At 36.4% G+C, this 21,257-nt stretch overlaps 1 protein-coding gene and 1 long non-coding RNA gene across 10 annotated transcripts in view; one reads left to right on the forward strand and one right to left on the reverse strand.

The window, feature by feature from the left end:
• Window positions 1–21,257, forward strand: part of ANKRD28 (ankyrin repeat domain 28) — a 203,291-nt gene that overhangs the window by 77,505 nt on the left and 104,529 nt on the right. The window lies entirely within an intron of this gene.
• The window catches only part of LOC108535577 (uncharacterized), a 76,146-nt gene that overhangs the window by 46,863 nt on the left and 8,026 nt on the right, over window positions 1–21,257 (reverse strand). The gene's annotated exons all lie outside the window — the stretch shown is intronic.

A 21,257-nucleotide genomic window follows, 5' to 3' on the forward strand; every position in this document is an offset into this window, starting at 1 on the left:
ACCTTCTGCAGAATCAGTATAGCAGGATGGGAATTTGAACCCATGTCCAACTTAATAGTAACTGGAGAAATAAAGCATATTGTTGAGAGAGAAAGACACATCAATTGTATCTCAATAAAAATGTTTAAAAAATAGGCTGAGGCACTAGCTGAGACCTTTCAGACCAAAGTTACTTCATTTCAGTATGAAATTTAGGACATAATTTATCATATTTTTTGCCATACCATATAACTATCAATATCTGTGTAAGTATAAATAATCATCAGCATATTTCTGAGTATGCAAGTATTGATACTTGAGCTTTATAGAAAATGCCAATATTTACCTTCCACCAATTTGTATAAACATATGCACTAAAATTGCTTTAAACACTGAACCTAGAGGAAAGGTAGTCTGTGAAGTTAATAATATATTTAATAACATAATAAATTTAAAATTTTTTGCTTGTCCATTGAAGTAGAATTTTTGTTAACTTGATGAAAAGATCCCATTTATTACCAATGAACAGGATTAATAATAACCCAAATGCCCTCTAAGAGGGAACTAGTTCTGCTAGTTAAATAAATTATGCTATGAAATACAGTTATAAAGAATGAGGAAAGTCTCTATAGACTAATATGGACTGACTCCTAAAATACATTGGGAATGAAAAAGGAAAATCAGAACTCATGTATAGCATGCTTACTAAAAATAAATACCTGAGTGGAATACAAATTTCTGTATTTTGAACCTCCAAAAACTACTGGTTCCAGTGGATAATACCTTCTTTGTTTCAGGACCACCATAGTGATCATTTAGTCATAGTGACATAGGACATATACTCGGTTATGGATCTTGGGAGAAACCTCAACATTAATGAAGAAAATTTACAAATTTGAAACTGGAATCTAGAGGCACTGGCTACACAGAGCTGGAGGGAGGTGTCATTTCTCTCCTGGGAGAAAGCTGAGTTGGTTCTCTCTCATGCCTGCCCCCACCTTCACTCCATGTTCCATACAAGCCAGCTGAAAGCTGGGTAGATACACCTGAGATGGGGATGGAGGGTTGTGAGCTCCAACACTAGTTACTGTGAATAGCTATAAGAAAAGACCATGTACATACCTATGGTTTTAGGACAGAGGGTGCTTTTTTTTTTCCTCTTGTGTAAATGTCTAGTGGTGGAATGGTTGAATATGCATGCTTAATTTTTTAAGAAACCGACCAACTGTTTACCAAACTGTTTGTATTATTTTACGTTCTCACCAGCAGGATATGAGAATCCTAAATTTTCCACATTCTCACAAATATTTGGTATAATCAGTCTTTTAAAATCTTAAACATTTTAGTAATAGTAATATCTCAATTTGGTCTAAATTTGTATTTCTATAATGATGAATGATGTTGAGCATCTTTTCATGATCTTGTCAGTCCGTATATCTTTAGTGAAATGTCTTTTCAAATGTTCTTGCAAGTTTTTTAATTGGATTGTTTTCTTACTCTTGAGTTTTCAGAGTTCTTTTATGTGTTCTGGAAACAAGTCCTCGATCTTCGGCTGTGTTTTCGTTCTCTTAAGAGTGTTTTTGAAAAGCTCAAGTTTTATTTTGATGACATCCACATTTATCAGTTTATTATATTATGGATCTTGGTTTTGCTGTTGTATCTTTAAAAAAAAGAAAAAACCTGTCCTATTGTCATTTTGTTTTGCTCATATCTTCCAGAAGTTTTATAGTTTTAAGTTTCACATTTGTCAACAAATTCACTGAAAAGGATTTTCTTTCAAAAAGGAAAGAGGCTTTATGCCAGCTAACAGTTTGTACACCAGGAAAATGCAGCCTTCTATACAAAACAAAGGTGTGTTCTGAGAGAACCAAGAGAAAGTTTGTCTTTGATGGCAAAAGTTTTCGCCCAGGTTCCCACTCTGATCTGCTTGTACAAATGAGGGATACAAACTCAGTTAGTTCTGATTGTTTGAAACTTGTTGAGTTCTGATGGTTCGGCGCAGATCACAGTCTGTTGATTGATCTATTGATTGATTCAGGTATCATACACAGGAACAAACAACTATGAAAGTCCCAAAGTTTAGTATGACATTTTCCCCTGAGCACTCAGTATGTGTGTAACCTCTAATTACCAAATGGTTGCTTGACTTTGTTTGAAATTTAGTTCCACTTAGCCACTCAGGATTCATCTTGAAGGATTGGCTCTTTCAGAGTTTGCACATTTAAATGTGCTGTCTATTTTGACTTAATATTTGTGTATGATGCAAAGTATATGACAAAGTTTATTAATTTCTCTCACCATTATTTTGTAATTTCATTATAAATGTCTTTTGTCAGATTTATCTGTATTTTATAATTTTTTATCCTAATGTAAATGGCGTTTTATTTAATTTTAAAATAGCCTAATTATTCTCCATTACTGAAACAAGTTTCTCCTGAGTACTCTACTCCATGCTGCAGGAATTACTAGTGTTCCCTAACTGGCTAGTTGGAACAGAACACTCTGTTCTCTGCGATCCGTCGTTCTCATTGGAGGTGATATCACTCCTAATTAAGAGAAAATAGATTCTTTGTGGGTATGTATGTATATGAAAAATCTTACATATTCCAATGATTTGTGGCCCTCTAAAAGGCCAAGGTGCATAACTTAGAAATACAGTGGTATTGAAATTTCATGGGAAACGATTAGGAAAGACTGTCAGAAAAGGGTAGTAAGGAAAAAAGGTTGAAAAACACTGCTGTTTCTTTCACCAGCTTCAGGTAGTATTCTTACACTCCTTTCCCACTCAATGCTCAGTTGAGTACTCAAAGGGAGATTCTGCAGATCTTAGGGAGTCTCTCCATGTACTACTTTCTCCTCTGTTGCTCTGTCCTGAGAATTCCAGCCCCTTTGTTCGCTCCAGACTGTCTCCTAAACTCACAGGGAATTAAAAACAGCAACAACAACAACAAAATTTTGTATGCAGCAGTAAGAATTTTATTGATTGAAGCAACTGACATTCCACTGAATGTTTTCAGACTTAGACATTACATATTTTGTGGAATGGTAATTTTCTTTTGTATTCCAGCAGTGTTTTTGGAATAGAAACTGTAAACATTAGCCTACCAAACAATTGGATTTGCATTTGATGATTAAAATTGTCCAGTCGTAGATGGCATCACCTCTACTTTTTATTATTAATATTAGTTTTAATTGACAAATGATAATTGTGTATATTTGTAGAGTACAATGTAATATTTTGGTATATTATACAATGTGGGATGATTAAATCAAGCTAATATATCCATCACCTCACTTATTGTTTGTGATTTTTTTTTTTCCTTCACCTTTTTGTTCCATCCAGGCCTGCCCACAATGAGGGCAGATCTTCCCCACTGAGTCCACTGACTCACATGCCAGTCTTCTCCAGAAACATCCTCATGGATTTCTACAGAAATAATGCCATACCAGCTATCTAAGTATCCTTTAATTCAGTCAAATGGACACCTAAAATTAATCATGACAGGTCCTTTATCTCTTTTAATCAGGTTGTTTTCTTTTGAGTTGAGTTTATTATATACTTTGAATATAAATTCTCAAATATATGGTTCGCTAATATATATATGTGATTTTTTTTTTTCTGTGCAAAAGTTTTTTCATTTAATGCAGTCCGATTTGCCAGTTTTTGTTTTTGTTGCTTGTGCTTTCAAGTCATATCCAAAAAAATGTTGCCCAGACCATTGTTGTGGTGCTTCCCCCCCTTGTTTGTAGTTTTATAATTTCAGGTCTTATATTTAAGTCTTTAATGTATTTTTAGCTGATGTTTGTATATGGTATGAGATAAGGATGCAGTTTCATTCTTCTGCATGTGGATATCCAGTTTTCCTAACATCTTTTATTGAAGAGGCTATTCTTTCTACATTGTGTGTTCTTGGCACCTTTGTCAAAGATCAAGTGACCATAAATGAGTGGATTTATTTCTGGGCTTTCTATCCTGTTCCACTGGTCACTCTGTCTGTTTTTATGCCAATACTGTGCTGTCTTTATTATAGTAGCTTTATAATATATTTTGAAACCAGTGGTGTGATGCCTCCAGCTTTGTTCTTTTCGCTGGTTATTGTTTTTCGCCATTCGTGGTCTTTTATTGTTTCATATGAATTTAAGGGTTGTTTTTTTCTATTTTCTGTGAAAAATTACATTGGAATTTTGATAAGGATTGCATAGAATTTGTGTATTGCTTTGGGTAATATGGACATTTTAACAATACTAATTTTTTAGTTCATGAACACAGTATATCTTCTCATTTATTTGTGTTCAATTTTTTTCATTAATGTTTTATAGTTTTTAGTATACAGATCTTTTACCTGTTTGGTTAAATTTTCACCTAAATATTTTACTTTTTTTTGTTGTTGTTGTTGCTATTATAAATAGGATTGTTTTCTTAATTTCCTTTTTAGATAGTTTGTTGTTAGTATATACAAAGGCTACTGATTGTTTTTGATGTTGATTTTGTATCTTGCGACTTAATTCATTTGTCAGTTTCAGTAGTTTTTTGGTGTGTCTTTAGGGATTTCTCTGTGTAAGATCATGTCTGCAAATACAATTTTATTTCCTTCTTTCTTATTAGGATGCCTTTTACTTCTTTCTCTTGCCTAATTGTTCTGGCTAGGACTTGCAGCACTATAGTGGATAGGAGTGGTGAGGGTGGGCAGCATTCTTGTCCCTCATCTTAGAAGAAAGCTTTCAACTTTGTACTGTCAAGTGTGATGTTAGCTGTGGGCCTGCCATTTTTGGCCTTTACAGGACCTGTTATTGATGTGTAATTTTAGTGTTTTACTATGCTATAAAAAGCAAGTAAGCCTTAAAAGTATCTGATTACTGCTAAATTTGTAGAATGGAATACGTTCAGTACTTAGAATAGGATGCTGTCTGTTTTTATATATTATTATAGAGCAATGTCTAGATTACAACATGAATTAATAACCAGATTCTAAAATACCTGCAGGGAATTTGTCCTGGGGCAAGAACTGTGCCTTCCATATTGTAGATAGTCAGCACTGGAAAGGGATCTTAAAGATTAAGTAGTTAAATCAACTCTGTTACAGATGAGGCAAAACTAAGGCCCTTGGAATTAATTGATTTGGTCGCTTCCATTTGGTCACTTTCCAAGATCTCAAAGATACTTAAGAACCCAGTTTTCCTTATGTCAATTTTAGTTTTTTGTCCATATTGTCTCCCCTGGCGTGTCACCTCTCAATTCTATCTAGTGGCTTAGCATTAGTGATTTCTTACCTTTTCTCTTCTAGCTATAAGCATATAAGCTCTTTAGTAAATACTTGCTTGTTTAATTTGATAAAACTTGGTATGTTGGTTTATTCACTTGACTAGTAATATGTGCCAGTTACTATGCTGGGTCCTGTGAAGGCAAGTCCAATCATGCATAATTTCTTCTCCCTGCTTTTTAATGTTATTTCCTTATATCAGATTATCAGTTGTACCTGAATTCTCTTCCTCTTCCTTTGCCTCATCTTAAGCTTATGTTTGTTCTTCAGGCTGCAGTTTATGGTAGGCAGACTTTTAAGATGGTCCCGTGTATGATTTCTGGTATTGTAAGCATGATAGGGTATTGTATTAGTTTGTTCTCCCGCTGCTATGAAGAAATACCCGAGACTGGGTAATTTATTTAAAAAGAGGCTTAATTGACTCACAGTTCTGCTTGGCTGCAGGGGCCTCAGGAAACTTAAAGTCATGGCAATCATGGCAGAAGGCACCTCTTCACAGGGTGGCAGGAGAGAGAATGATTGCCAGCAGGGCAAATGCCACATACTTATAAAACCATCAGATCTCCTGAGACTCACTCATTATCATGAGAATAGCATAGAGGAAACTGCCCCCCATGATTCAGTTACCTCCACGTAGTCCCATCCTTGACATGTAGGGATTATTACAATTTAAGATGAGATTTGGGCGGGGACACAGAGCCAAAGCATATCAGGTCTCATTCCTGATTAGTTTATGTCATCTGGCAGAGCATAAAGCTGACTCTAGGTAAGTGAGATTATCTAGATGGGTCTGCCCTAATCACATGAACTCTAAATCTGGGTTTAGAGTTAAGAACAAAGGGAGTAGGAGATTAGAAATATGAGAGGGATTTGATGTGAAGGATATTCTCTGTTACTGACTTTGAAGATGGAGGGAGCCATATGGTAAGAACTCAGACATTCTCTGCTACTGGAGGGTGACCTCTGGCTGACAACCGGGAAAGGAAAATGGAGGTCTTACAAGGACAAAGAACTGACTATTGCCTGAATGAGCCAAAAAACAGATTTTTTTTTTTTCCTTTTAGTCAGACCTCCAGGTGAGAACATAGCCCATCAACAACTTGATTTCAACTTTGTGTAACCCTCAGCAGAGAACCCAGTCACACCATGCCTGAATTACTGCCCTTAAAACTGTGAACTAAAAGATGATTTGTTTTAAGCTGTTGGACTTTTAGTAATTTGTTATGCAGCAATAGAAAATTAATATCATACCTAAGTATATTTTGCTGGAACTCCTTTCCTGGTCTCCCAGCTGGTATTACATCAGCCTAATAGGTGTCCATAGCAGTCTGAACTTCTCCCTTGTAACAGTCATCATATTAATTGACTTGTTTCATGTTCAGTGGCTCTAACTCTGGAGATAGGAGTCTTGTTTGACTTATTCCCTGTTTTTATACTCAGAGTATGATAAATAGTAGCTATTTAATAAGTGTTAGAAGCGAATGAATATAAAGAAGACATAGCCCCTGACTTTAGCAAGTTTATAATCTAAAGATATTTGATTATATTATGTATGGGTATTGAGAGGGGTAGGGCGGAGAGGGTGTGTGTGTGTGTGTGTGTGTGTGTGTGTGTGTGTGTTTATAGTTTGGTTTTGGTGATGGGAGTAGTCAGCTGTCCAGGTTGCCCCTCTGAAGTCAGTGCTCTGATAGACCATAAACAGAAAACTGCAAATGATAACAAACTTATTATTTCGTAAGAGAATACTGCCATTCTCCATATTTCGGGTACACATGTGTTTTGTTTCACCCTTTCTGTTTCAAGTTTATTGAAAGAAGCCTGTTTAGCTTAATTGTACTTGGGCAGCTGACACTTGACTAGCTCAAAAATAATAAACTCATCATTTAGAACACATGTGTCTCTGTATATGAGAAATAACAGTTACAAATACTGTAGGTCAAAGTTTCATCATTGGTTTGGAAGATAAATATGTACAGTGAGGGTATGGGGTTTTATTTACACAGAAACTAGATTACTTCCTCCCTGCCCCACCCCAAGATTGCATTGTACAGATCTCTGGTAATAAAATTTCTACTTTTATTCCTGATTCCATGTGGAACCAAATTGGTGCTTAGGGAAAGGACATGGGTATATAAAGGATAAGTAGTTTTTTCAGTTTTAGGTGACTTTTTTTCATTTTGAACATTAGTTCAGGAGAACAAAACTTCCTAAACCAACAAGAGAAACTACTGTTCTTAGGCTGGAAATATTTCAGAGCCTTTCTTCTGTCAGTTCTTGGATATATTTTACTTCTTATTTCAGATGTGTTTTAATTGATATGTTGGAAGAATGGGTACACTTTCATAACCAACTCTTTCCTCCTCCTTTTAACCTTTTTAAAATTAGGAAATATAATAAACTTATGTAAAACAAATGTACAATTTAATGAATATGTAAATGTAACCACGACCCAGATCAGAAAACAACATCGTTAGCACCTCAGAAGTGCTCTTGTTGGTGACCACTTTATGATCAAAACTTTCCACCCCACCCCTCAGTGTAACCAGTAAATTTCTATAATAGTCTCTTTTGGTTTTCTTTATAATTTTGCCACCTGCTTACTCTTCCCTAAGCAATACAATTTAGTTTTGCATATTTTGAATCAAATAGATCATACAGTATATATTCTTTGAGTCTGTGTTCTTTTGTGCACCGCTGTTTTAAAAATTTACCTGATTCCACTGAATGCATCCAACACAGTTTATCTATTCTGCTATTGATGTATAATTGAATTGTTTCACATTTTGTTTCTATTTTGAATGATGCAACTATTTGTAAATATGTCTTCTGATACACATAAGCATGCATTTCTATAATATAAATACTTGGCTATACATATATTCAGCTTTACTTGATAATGTGATATTATTAAACAACTTAAACTTCCATGAGCACTGTGTGAGAATTCTTATTGGTCCACATCTTTGGACCACATTCTTGGTTTTTGAAGTATGTAATGTATGATGTGGTAAAGTGTTTATTTGGACATGGTCCAGTTTCCTAGCATATAGCTTCTAAAAAACCCTTGGAATGTCTGGGGTGATAAGTGTCTATTTTATGGTTATGAGGCCCCTCAGCTTCAAGATGAGGGTTTGTCACCTGAAAGACCAACGCATGATTAGAGGGCTTTAACTTTTCAAACCCCCCATCCTCCAATCTCTGGAGAAAGAAGAGGGGCTGCATGTTGAGTTGGCTACCAGTAGCCATTTGTTTAATCAATCATGCTTATGTAATGAATCCTCTATAAAAGCCCAAAAGGATGGGGTTCAGGGATTTTCCAGTAGCTGAACATGTGGCAGTTCTGGAGGGTGGTGCACCCAGAGAGGGAATGGAAGTTGCACATCCTTCCATGGAAGATGCATGTCTTATACGTCTCTTTCATCTGGCTGTTCGTCTGTACCCTTTTTTGTGTTATTAATAAATCAGTAAATATAAATAAAGTGTTCCCAGAGTTATTCGAGGTCCTCTAGCAAACTAATCAAACCTGAGAAGGAGATAGTGGGCACCTCAGTTTATAGCCAGTTGGTGAGAAGTATAGGTGAAAACCTACTAATAGGGACTGGCATCTGAAGTAAGGGGCAGTCTTTCGGGACTGAGCACTCTCTTTGAGATCTGATGCTGTCTTCAGGTAGATAGTGTCAGGATTGAATGGAATTAGAGTACACCCAGCTGGTGTCCTCCGGGGAATTGCTTTGTTGCATGAGGAAACAGCCTCCACATATCAAATACTGGTTTTGTATAGAGTGATGTGAGTTGAAGGGAAAAAACTGATTTTTCCTCCTACATAGTTGTATGTTGTTATTTTAGCTTGCTTTTTTATGAGTTTCAGGCACATTTTATATGTTAATTAGACATACATATACCCAGTCTCTTTTATGAAGTACCTGTTAAATCTCCTGGGCCAGGCACGGTGGCTCACGCCTGTAATCCCAACGCTTTGGGAGGCCAAGGTGTGTGGGTCATTTGAGGTCAGGAGTTCAAGACCAGCCTGGTCAACATCGTGAAACACCATCTCTACTAAAAATACAAAAATTAGCCAGACGTGGTGGGCACCTGTAGTCCCAGCTAGTCGGGAGGCTGAGGCAGGAGAATTGCTTGAACCCTGGAGGTAGAGGTTACAGTGAGCTGAGATTGTGCCACTGCACTCCAGCCTAGGTGACAGAGTGAGACTTTGAAAAATAAATAAATACATACATAAATAAATCTCCTGCCTATTTTTGAGTTGTCTCTTACCTAATTTGCAGCAAGTCTTTTTATATTCTGGATATGAGCCCTTTTTGACCTGCATGTGTTGCAGATATCTTCTCCCATTCCAACTTGTCTTTTCAAAATTCTTTATGGTGTCATTAAACGAGGTCTTTATTTTTTATGCCTTGTTTTTCAGTTTTTAAAAAATAGTTAATGCTTTTGATGTCTTGTTTCAGAAGTCTTTTCCTGAGTTGTAAAGATAATATTCCATATTTATATATGAGTGCTTTTAACATTTTGCTGTTTACATTTAGTTTTATAATATAGTTGCAGTTAAATTTTGCATATAATGTGAGGTAGTGGTTTGGGTTTGGTTTTTGTTTTCATTCTTTTCCAAATAGGTACCACATTGTCCCAGCATAATTTAAATGCCCATATTTTGTTGGGTGGTTTTCTTATTTTTGAGTTTTAAGAGGTCTTTATATATTCTGAATTCAAGTTCTCTGTCAGATCTGTGATTTGCAAATATTTTCTCCCAATGCATGCTTTGTCTTTTTATCCTCTTAACTGTGTCTTTCTCAGTACAAGTAAAGTCTCATTTTGATGAAGTTTAATTCATTATCTTCATGGATTTTGCTTTTGGTATTGCATCTAAGAGCTCTTTACGCAACCCACGGTTTTCTCCTAAGTGTAGTAATTTTAGATTTGGGAAATTATTTGCTTTAGGTGTTAGGTATAGATGGAGGTTAGTTTTTTGTCATGTGGTTATCCAGGACCATTTGTTGAAAATACTATACATTGACTTGCCTTTGTGCTTTAGTCAAAAATCATTCATATTTGTGTGGGTTTATTTCTAGACATAAATTTTAGCTTTTTAATAGCTACAAGAAATCCCGTGAGGATTTTTATTGTGATTGCATTGAATCTATAGATCAAATTGAGGAAAACTGGCATTTTAGCAATAGTGAGTCTTCCAATTCATGTACATGGCATCTCTCATCATTTACTTAGGTGTTCTTTGATTTTTTGAGGGGTGTTTCGTAGTTTTCAGCATACAAATCTTGCAATTTTTTTTTTTCTTTTTTGACATGGAGTCTTATTCTGTTACCCAGGCAGGAGTGCAGTCTTGGCTCACTGCAACCTCCGTCTCCTGGGTTCAAGTAATTCTCCTGCCTCAGCCTCTCAAGTAGCTGGGATTACAGGTGCACACCACCACATGTAGCTAATTTTTGTAGTTTTAGTAGAGGCAGGGTTTCGCCATGTTGGCCAGGCTGGTCTTGAATTCTTAACCTCAGGTGATCTGCCCATCTTAGCCTCCCATAGTACTGGGTTTACAGGAGTGAGCCTCTGCATCTGGCCCAAATCTTGCAAATTTTTATTAGATTTATACTTAAGCATTTATTTTCCTTCTCATCTTTTGATGCTATTGTGATACCTTTTTTTAGTATAACTTTCACTTATTAATTGCTAGTAAGAAATATAGTTGGTTTTGTATATTGACCTTGCATTCAACAACTTTTCTAAACTTAGTCTAGGTATTTTTTTTTTTTTTTTTTTATTTCCTTTTTTTTTTTTTTAGATTCCTTGGGATTTTCTTTATAAATAATATGCCATCTATGACTAAATGTACTTTTCTTTCTTTTTTCTCAATTGATAAGTTTTTTTGCTTTTCCTTATTTTACTGACAAGTACTTGAGTAGGAGCGGTGAGAGTAGACATTTTGGCCTCATTCCTATCTCAGAAAAAAAGCATTCACTCTCACCATTAAATTACCTGTCAGCTGTAGATTTTTGTAAATACGCTTTATTGGGTTAAGAAAATTCCCCTCTAAGTTTGCTGAGAGTTTTAAAAATTATAAGCTAACCGTGTGTGGTGGTGTGTGCCTGTAATCCCAGCTACTCAGGATGCCGAGACAGGAGAATTGCTTGAACCTGGAAGGTGGAGGTTGCAGTGAGCCGAGATCGTGCCACTGCACTCTAGCCTGGGCAACAGAGGGAGACTCTGTCTCAAAATAATTAATTAATTAATTAAAAAAGATCATGAGTAGATACTGGGTTTTGGTAAATGTGATGATTATATGACCTTTCTTTTTGTTAGTCTGCTAATATGTTGAATTTACACCATTTGGTTCTAGTTGAATGAGACTTGTGATCCCAGAATAAACCCCAGTTGGTCGTGATGTAGTACCCTTTTCATATATTGCTGAATGCAGTTTGCTGATATTTAGTTGAAGATATTTATGTCTGTGTTGATGGGGGATATTCATCTCTGTTTTGGTTTTTGTTTGTTTGTGTTTTGGTAATATCTTTGTCTGGTTTGGTATCAGGATAATGTTGGCTTCAACATCTTTTTATGTTTTGGGGATTTTATTGATAATCCCCTCTTAGTTTTGATACAGATTATTTTTTCCTTTGATCATTCTGACTAGAAGATTACTAATTATATTTATATTTTCAAAGAATCAGCTTTTGAGTTCACTAATATTCTGTTTTTGTTTTGTTTTCATCTTTATCATTTTCGTCCTGCTTTTTTTTGCTGGTTATTTTGCCCGTTTTTTCTAGTTTAAGTGAAAGCTTAAATTATTAAGACCTTTTCTGATACAAACATTTAATACATAAATTGCTCTCTATTGTTTTAACTTTATTCCCAAAATTTTAATGTGTTGTATTCATTTTCATTCCATTCAAAATATTTTTCTAATGTTCTTGGAACCTTCCTCTTTACATGGGTTATTTAGAATTCGTTTTCTACATTTATTCTACTTTACTACTGAAATATTCTTTGAATCCCAAATACTTGGCACTTTTCAAATTATCAGGTTATCTTTCTGTTATTTATTTCCAATTTAATTTTGTTATGGCCAAAGAACATACTTTGTATGATTTTGATTTATTTTAATGTGTTAAGGTTTGGTTTTGGCTCAGAATATGGTTTATCTTAATGTTTCAAGTGCTTTTGAAAATAAATATATCGTTTGGATGTTTGTCCCCTCCAAATCTCTTGTTGAAATGTGATCTTCAATCTTGGAGGTGGAGTCTAATGGGAAGTGTTTGGATCATGGGGGCAGATCCTTTATAAATGGATTGGTGCCTTCCCAGCAGTAAATGTGAGTTCTAGCTCTCCTACTTCATCCAACAGCTGGTTGTTTAAAGAGCTTGGCACCCACTCTTCTCTCTCTTGATACCTCTCTTCACCTTGTGACACCCCTCTTCACCTTGTGACACCCCTGCTTTCCGTTCACCTTCTGCCACCATTATAAGCTTCCTGAGGCCCTCACCAGAAGCAGATGCTGGTGCCATCCCTTTTTTTTTTTTTTTTTTTTGAGACAGTTTCGATCTGTCACCCAGGCTGGAGTGCAGTGGCAGGATCGTGGCTCACTGCAACCTCCACCTCCCGGGTTCAAGCGATTCTGCTGCCTCAGCCTCCTGAGTAGCTGGGATTACAGGTGCCCACCACCATGCCTGCCTGATTTTTGTATTTTTAGTAGAGATGGTGTTTCACCATGTTGGCCAGGCTGGTCTCCAACTCTTGTCCTCAGGTGATCCGCCCACCTGGGCTTCCCACAGTGCTGGGATTACAGGCACAAGCCACTGTGCCTGGCCTGGTGCCATGCTTCTTATACAGCCGGTAGAACCATAAGCCAAATAAACCTCTTTTCTTTGTAGATAACCCACCCTCAGATATTCCTTTGTAGCAATGCAGAGCAGACTGATACAATGTTCATCATTTTGTTGCATGCTATAAATTGTACAATAATTTTACAAAGTAAATAAAATGTTTTAAGTGCTTTATGCAATGGTTGCACATAATAAAAATCTTCAGGTTTACTCTCCTTTTCTAAGACACTCTCCGCATTCTACATAGTTACTACAGGAACTGCCATGTTAATCTTCCCCTACTTTCAGTTAATATAGAAGTAAGCATTAAATTTATGAGCACATTTGGTGAGCACCAAATTAATCCAGTCAGATATTCTTCTGGGAGATTGAATTAAGAGACTTCTCCTTGGGCTGCTGAAGTTCTAAGAGTAAATGTCAGGTGTTGTGATGGCTTATTCCCTACCATGAAAAAAAGTGTTCTGTGAAGGCAGAAAAATCTGCTCATGTGCGAAGAAGAAACGGAGACAAAAGACAGAGTCCTGAGTATTTCAAGTGTTTTATTTCATTTGTTCTTATGACTTAGCCACATGCCTGCCTTTCCTCAATTTTGGTTGTTCAGTGCTCAATTCCAGTAGATGCTTCAGTGTCCTTCCTGTAAATCAATTTTGCCTAAACTGGTTTAAGTTAGATTTCTGTACCTAGTAATGCTATCTAATATATATATATGTATTCAATAATAGTAATTATTGAGGATGATAATAGAAATGTGGACTATTTGTAATTTTTCCTTAAAGTTACATTGCTCTGATAAATGCTAATGATTTTTCATATCATAATCTGAAACTTTAAGGTTCCACAGAGGTTTTTAAAGTATACCTTGGAGGAAAAGGACCATAGCATACATCTTAGAACTGGTTTTAACAGTTATTTTACAGTTGTCTGTCAGAGGTAGTTCTAAAATGTGCTTCATTCTCATACCCAAAATCAATATGGAAGTCTTCTACAACCTATAACACATTAGCATATCATTGAATCATGGCAGGTGTTGTCCACTAACATAATTTGTTAAATCCTTTCTAGTGCCTATAAGGTACATAACTTTAAGCCAGGTATTATGTGGACATAGACAGTTTGTTTTCTCTAGATACTTTTTACCAAATTATGAAGCCATGACATAAACTCAAAACTTGAGTATTAACAAGAATGCCACCTTATATGGTACAGATAATAATGTTGTAATAGGAGTATAGGATGGATAAATCTCAGTGGACTGACATGGTCCTGAAGACTTTGTGAAAGAAATAGAAACTAAACTGGGCCTTGAAGAGTAGAGGGAATTCGGGTAGTGGAAAGACATTCTGGCCAGAGGGAATATGTGTACAGATGAAAATGTGCCATGTATTCTGTGTCTGTTATGGTTCCATCTATTGGTTAGTAGTTTTTGAATATCAGGTTAAGGAGGCAGAATGGAGGTGATTGGTGATGGTGACAACAGCCAGTAAAGGTGATTGAGCAGAGTCGTAAGTGAGATAGTGAAAGTGAAATTGCTTCCAAGTCTTATCTGCTAGCAGGTAAGCCAGTTGGATCTCCGATGTGGTCTGAGAATAAGATCCTGGAAGGGTGATAGTAAATTTAAAAATGACGTTAACTAAAAACACAATGTGAATATTCTCCCAAATAGCTGTAAGAGTACTAAGCATGACTTCTGTACCAGAGTAAGCCAGAATTATCTTGCTTGAAGCAGCTGTAGGTATTAACCAATATCTTACAGAGCTATATCCTTAAGACTGAGGTTCACCATGAGGCTTCCCTGAGTGTAGATCTCGAGGACAACAGGATAATCAAAACTTATTTTATAAAGGCACAAGAGAAGAGTGGATCTGATGAGTCCTAGCCAGGTCCACCTGAGTTCTGGGGACCATAACCTGAGCATTGATGATATGTAAATATTTATCAGGGAAGTTTTAGTCTGATAGCAATAGGAGTGGAAGCAAAAAGCATCATGATAGGGGCTAGAAAGAGAGCGACTATTAGGTGTAAATGGGAAAAATAGAGAAAGGACAGAAGAATACAAAGAAAACTGTGCTACTGTTGAGAAAAAAGTGAAGTCAGACTACAGAATGCTTTGAGGGAGAATGATTAAGTGGACTGTGATCAAGCTGGTAGAGGGAGGAATATTATAAATAGAGGCAGCATAATAGATTAACAGCATGCACCTCAGAGTTCAGCTATCTGTGCTTGAGTCTCATTCTGCCACTTCCTATGATCTTGAATGAGTTTCTTAAACTTTTCTGTTTTGATTTCCTTATCTGTAAAATAAGGAGATACAGTTGCATACTTAACCCTATTTGGTAAGTGCTTAAAGCAGTCCTAGCAGAAAGTAAGCACTAGGTAAGTGTTAATTGTTTTGTTTGCTGTTACCACTAGTCCTCCTAAGGAGTTATAGCTAGCGTACATGAACATTTTCAAGACCTGAACAAGGGCAGAATTACAGACCTGTATCATTGCTATAAAGGTTGTGGTTGAATCCAACCGAAGTGGATGAATTCTGAGTCACTTTTAAGTATTTTGCCTTGAACAAGTATTTGTCTTTCACTTTGTCATTTCTTTCTTTTCACTTCCCTGTTTTTCTTCTTTATATGTTTCCTCTTAGAGCTTGATCTTGAAATCTGTATTAAGGTAAAACTTCCGCTGAAAATGTACAAATGCAGTCTTAGTTCCAGATTTAATTTAAGGCACCTCATGGATCTAACCCTTTGCCTGTCCTGAGCTTGGCATCCCACCACAGATTCTTTTTCTCACAGCCTCCTTTATTTCCTAAGTTTTCTAAACTTTTTTGTTTTTTTTTTTTTTTTTTTTTTTTTTTTAGCTTGCTTCTAGGGTTCATTGTAACATAACATATAAACTAAAGAATAATTCAGGGTGCTTCTGAATACTTTTTAAACACTTATTTTGAAGAAATTATAGACACACCAGAAATTGCAGATGGTACAGCACAGCCCCATGTTTCCATCATGATATTCCTTCAGTGGTCATAACTTTTAGTGCATTATCAAAACCAGGAAATTGATATTGGCACAATACAACTAACTAGACTACAGACCTTAATTTGATTTCAGCAGTTGTTGCAAGCACTCATTTGGGGGAGAGGGGTTGTGTGTGGTGTGTGGTAATTGTGGTGATGGCTTTGTGCATGAATCGGCATTTTGGCACATGTGTAACCACTAGCACATTCAAGATACAGAACCATTCCATCACCACAGAGAAATTCTCTCATGTTTCGACTACTTGTGTAGCACTTCAGTAATGCACTGGCTCAGCTCATGCCTATGACCCAATCCCAGAGTAATTAACAATCATTGGTCTCATTTAGGCCAGAACTTTTAATGTATTTCACCTTCTGTCTCTCAAGATAATTGCTATAAGAGCTAAAACTATTTTTTGTTTTTATTTGGGGAGAGTAAGCAATCACTTTTTGTTGTCCTAATCATATGTGTAAAATACCTTTCATAGCACCTATGTAAGCTGTAAGAAAAATGTATTTTCTTAAAGGTATATGATTGACAGTCTACTATAAAGACACATGCACATGTATGTTTATTGTAGCACTATTTACAATAGCAAAGACTTGGAAACAATGACAGACTGGATAAAGAAAATGTGGCATGTATACACCATGGAATACTATGCAGCCATAAAAAAGAATGAGTTCATGTCCTTTGCAGGGGCATGGCTGAAGTTGGAAGCCATCATTCTCAGCAAACTAACACAGGAACAGAAAACCAAACACTGCATGTTCTCACTCATAAGTGGGAGATGAACAATGAGAACACATGGACACCGGGAGGGGAACAGCACACACCAGAGCCTGTCACAGGGTGGGGGAGCAAGGGAAGGGAGAGCATTAGGACAAATACTTAATGCGTGCAGGGCTTAAAACCTAGATGATGGGTTGATAGGTGTGCAGCAAACCACCATGGCACATGTATACCTGTGTAACAAACCTGCATGTTCTGCACATGCATCCCAGAACTTAAGGTAAAATTTTAAAAAATGTATATAAAGTATATGATTGAATGAGTTCAAAAACTTCAGTTTGGTGTGTATTTAATAATTCTATTTGGGATTATTTTGGAATAATACATTGAGATGTAATGGCTTCTAAAGTAAACTGACTTAAGAAAAAAAATTTTAATGGGCACCTAGTACTTACAAAATGCCTGGTTATGGAAAATTATTTTAGAATTTTATTACGATGCTTCTCAGTTGATTGAATAAGTTATTTTAATTTTTTCTGTTTTGTTTTCTTTGTAAAACATGTACCTGTAGAAGACTACAAATAATGAAAAATAACTCTCTTACACACTCAAACCCTAGTCAACAAACTTATTTCCCCAGGGGTAAGATTACTGTATTCATTTTTTGAGTATGCTTCCAGAGATATTTCATACATATTCAAGCCTAAGTGTATGTAGAACCTTTTAACTATAGTGGTTCTGAACCTGCATTTTTCGTTTAATGCTGTGCTTTAGAGATTGTTCCATTGATAAGGAACACTGAGGTCTGCTTCTTATTTTACACTGGAAGCACAGTATTTCATTGTATGGATGTACAACTAAAAGACCTCTCATCTGATATATGGTAGTTGGGAATTCTAAAATGTGATCTCTGAGCATTTCAGTGTGACTGTGTATTTCCAGCCTTTTTTTTTTTTTTTAAAGTTAGGCCAAGGCTTTTTCATTGGATGTGGAGTCCACTGACAGGTAGGTGTTCAGTGTTCTCTTCCTTGCTCAGACCATACTCAGAGTGCATTATCTATAACTTCCATTTAGACTTTCTGTAGCTGATGTGAGAAATTAGACCCTTAAGAAATAATCTTAGGGCAAAACCCCTGTTTTTACTGTTTACTGTTTGCCTTAGTGTTTCCAATTATCTCAGCCATACCCAATTCAATAGCACTTTCCTTTTTTCAGTAGTTTGCTTTTATTGATTCTTCAGTTGTGGTAACAAACACAGCTTACCCTTGATAAACATACCCCATGATGGGAGCAGAACTGTGTGGGCTTGTTAGTGGTAAACTACGAGTCAGAATATTTAATGTGCCATAGTCATCTATTAATTTTACTCAGGAAGCCAAGGATATTGGTTAATCATGTGAGTCAGTTAAATAAAGATTAAGAGTTTGTTTATGTTTTATAATTTTAGGTAACCATTTAGCAGACATTTAAGTTGTTTCTAGCATTTTGCCTCCTACGGTGATTCAATAAATATACTTAATCATTTATCTGGACACATGTAGGCCTTTTAAAAAAAAATCTTAAAATGGAATTACTGTGTCTAAGGGGATCATCACTTTTTAATTTTAATACATTTTGCTGAAAGAAATCTGAAATATTTTATTACCTAATTTTCAATGTTTAACTGTAGTAAAATATGATATATAAACTCTTTCTTTCAAAATTAGCCAGTTTTATTTCTCCCTTTTCTTCAAATTGATTTGCAGAGAGGAAAAACTGTGTTCATATGAATCATAAAACACATTAATGGGATTTGAGAGGCATTGAGTCATGGAATTCCAGACATCTCTCACACACAGATGACTCACTTTCTGTGTTGTTGTGCTATGTGTGTAGTGTATCTGGTGCAATAGATGTTTCTCAGTTTCACTAAATCTGATCATATTTAAACACTCTTGGAAGTTTGCTGTGTTAATGAGTAACATTGAAAAGCCTAGGCAAAGTGTCCTTTCTTTAAAAAATGACTAAATTAGGACTCATCTTTGCATGTATTCTGTTACTATAGTGGTTTCACGTTAGTCCTTTCAACAATTGTTTGTTGAATAATTTCTGTGCAGAGCATTCTGTTTCCTGGGATGGTATATATTGGAATAAAAAACAAGGTCTTGTGGTAATTGTGGTGAGAGAAAGAACCCTTAGCTTATTGAACAATTTAACATTGGCACTATATCAGCCTCCCTTTACTGGAACACCTGTTACTATTTTAAGGACAAAAGCAATATTAAAATTATAGGGAGAAATGTTTGATGAGACCAGTGGTAATTATATGTTACACACATTTCCCCCCGCCCCCCCACCAGAGAAGATCTTGCTCTGTTGCTCAGGCTGGAGTGCAGTAGCATGGTCATAGCTCACAGTAGCCTCAAGCTCCTGGACTCAAGCCATCCTCCTACCTCAGCCTGCTGAGTAGCTAGGACTACAGGTGCATGCCACTAACCCAGCTAATTTATTTACTTATTTATTTTTTATAGATATGAGGTCTCACTGTGTTGCCTAGGCTGGTGTAGAACTCCTGGCCTCAAGTGATCCTCCCACCACAGCCTCCCAAATGTTAAGATACCTCTTTATGATAACGTCATATACTACAGCTAAGCCTTTTCTGGATTGCCTGTAGATATTTAATCCCTCTTTTCCCTAGCAAGCAGGTTTTTACTTTAGTTCTCAATGGCCCAACTATTTTTTCTTAAAGTAATTAAGGGATTCCTAAACAAGAAAGTTATTACAAAGTGAAGTATAATTTTTCGTTTGTTTAAATCTTGAAAACTGTAGTAGTAGTCTAATATGGTAAGAGGCCCCCCAAATACAGTACCTACTTTAAATAAGTTTATTTCTCTTAATAGCCTGAAAGTCAGTGGTCCAAGCTGGTAAGGCAACTCTTTTCTATAGGATTATTTATTCCAGATCTTGTTGCTTGACAGAATGCTAGTATATTGGCCTACATTTGCATGGTCAAAGGGGCTCAGTTTCACATGTGCCTTCTAGCCTGTGGGAAGCGGGAAACAATTAGCCCCGTTCTAGAGTAGTTGTCCTTTTTTTTCTCTTGAGACAGAGTCTCGCTCCGTCGCCCAGGCTGGAGTGCAGTGGCGCGATCTCAGCTCACTGCAAGCTCCGCCTCCCGGGTTCACGCCATTCTCCTGCCTCAGCCTCCCGAGAAGTTGGGACTACAGGCGCCCGCCACCACGCCAGGCTAATTTTTTTTTTTTTTTTTTTTTTAGTAGAGACGGGGGTTTCACCATGTTAGCCAGGATGGTCTCGATCTCCTGACCTCATGATCCACCCGCCTTGGCCTCCCGAAGTGCTGGGACTACAGGCGTGAGCCACCGTGCCCGGCCTAGAGTAGTTGTCTTTTAAGTTGAAGATGACCTGGAAGTTGTGCCCGTTGTTAATTTCCACTCACATACCATTGGTCCACACTAAGCAACAACTTCAAGGGAGGCTCAGAATGTGTTCTCTCACTGGGTGGCTAAGTGACCAGCTAAAATTTTATTCCTGTGGACAAAAGGAAGAACGTAGTAGAAAACAACTAACAATCTGTCACAGAAGCCTTTATCAAAAATTAAGGATGTAAGTTTCAATACAAGTATTTCTGAATAGTTTTTTTTAAATGCAGCCAAGTCAGTAATACTCTGTTGTAACTTTAGATAGGGTATCTATGAATTAAAAATTCCTGAATGTGACATTACTCTGAAACCTTGCATCTTGAACTGGACAGCACTGTTGTTTTCTGGTAGGAGGTCCATGAAACATGCATTAGAGGTAGCTAGAGGAAGATTTGGATGAGTATGTATTTTTTATATTGAAACAAACATGAATATATTTTGGAAATGAAAGTAAAACTGGCAGGAATGTTAAGAAAAAACTTAAAATTCCTTTAAAGTATAATGTCAGATCCCCGGAAATATTTTCTCTTTTTGCCCCTGAGGGTACTCTTGTGGAAACATTTTGATAGGCAAATCTTTTAGTTTGTTAAGGTTTATTTTATTCAATTAGGTTAACAGTTCTAAACTGTAAAACTGCAGAAATATACTGATGAAAAGATTAGTATGAAGTAAAATTTTCCTATATATATCAGCAGCACAAGCATCTTTATTTAAAGAAAGTCTAAGAAGCTATTTCATTGTCATTTTAGGTTTTTATTTTTATTCTTTGCTGCACTTTATACCACTATTTTAAGGTCAAAAATTTTTTTTTAAGGCTTTTACCTTAGCAAGGAAATTCCCTGTGTTTTTGTTTGCTGTTTTCTTTATTTTTAATAGAGACAGGGTCCTGCTCTGTTACCCAGGCTGGAGTGCAGTGCTGCAGTCATGGCTCACTGCAGCCTCATTCACTTGCATGCCTGCTTAATTGTTAAAAAAATTTTGTAGAGACAAGGTCTTACTGTGTTGCCCAGGCTG

The sequence above is a fragment of the Rhinopithecus bieti genome, unplaced genomic scaffold (assembly GCF_001698545.2).
Source record: "Rhinopithecus bieti isolate Rb0 unplaced genomic scaffold, ASM169854v2 scaffold_12, whole genome shotgun sequence".
Classification (NCBI taxonomy): domain Eukaryota; kingdom Metazoa; phylum Chordata; class Mammalia; order Primates; family Cercopithecidae; genus Rhinopithecus; species Rhinopithecus bieti.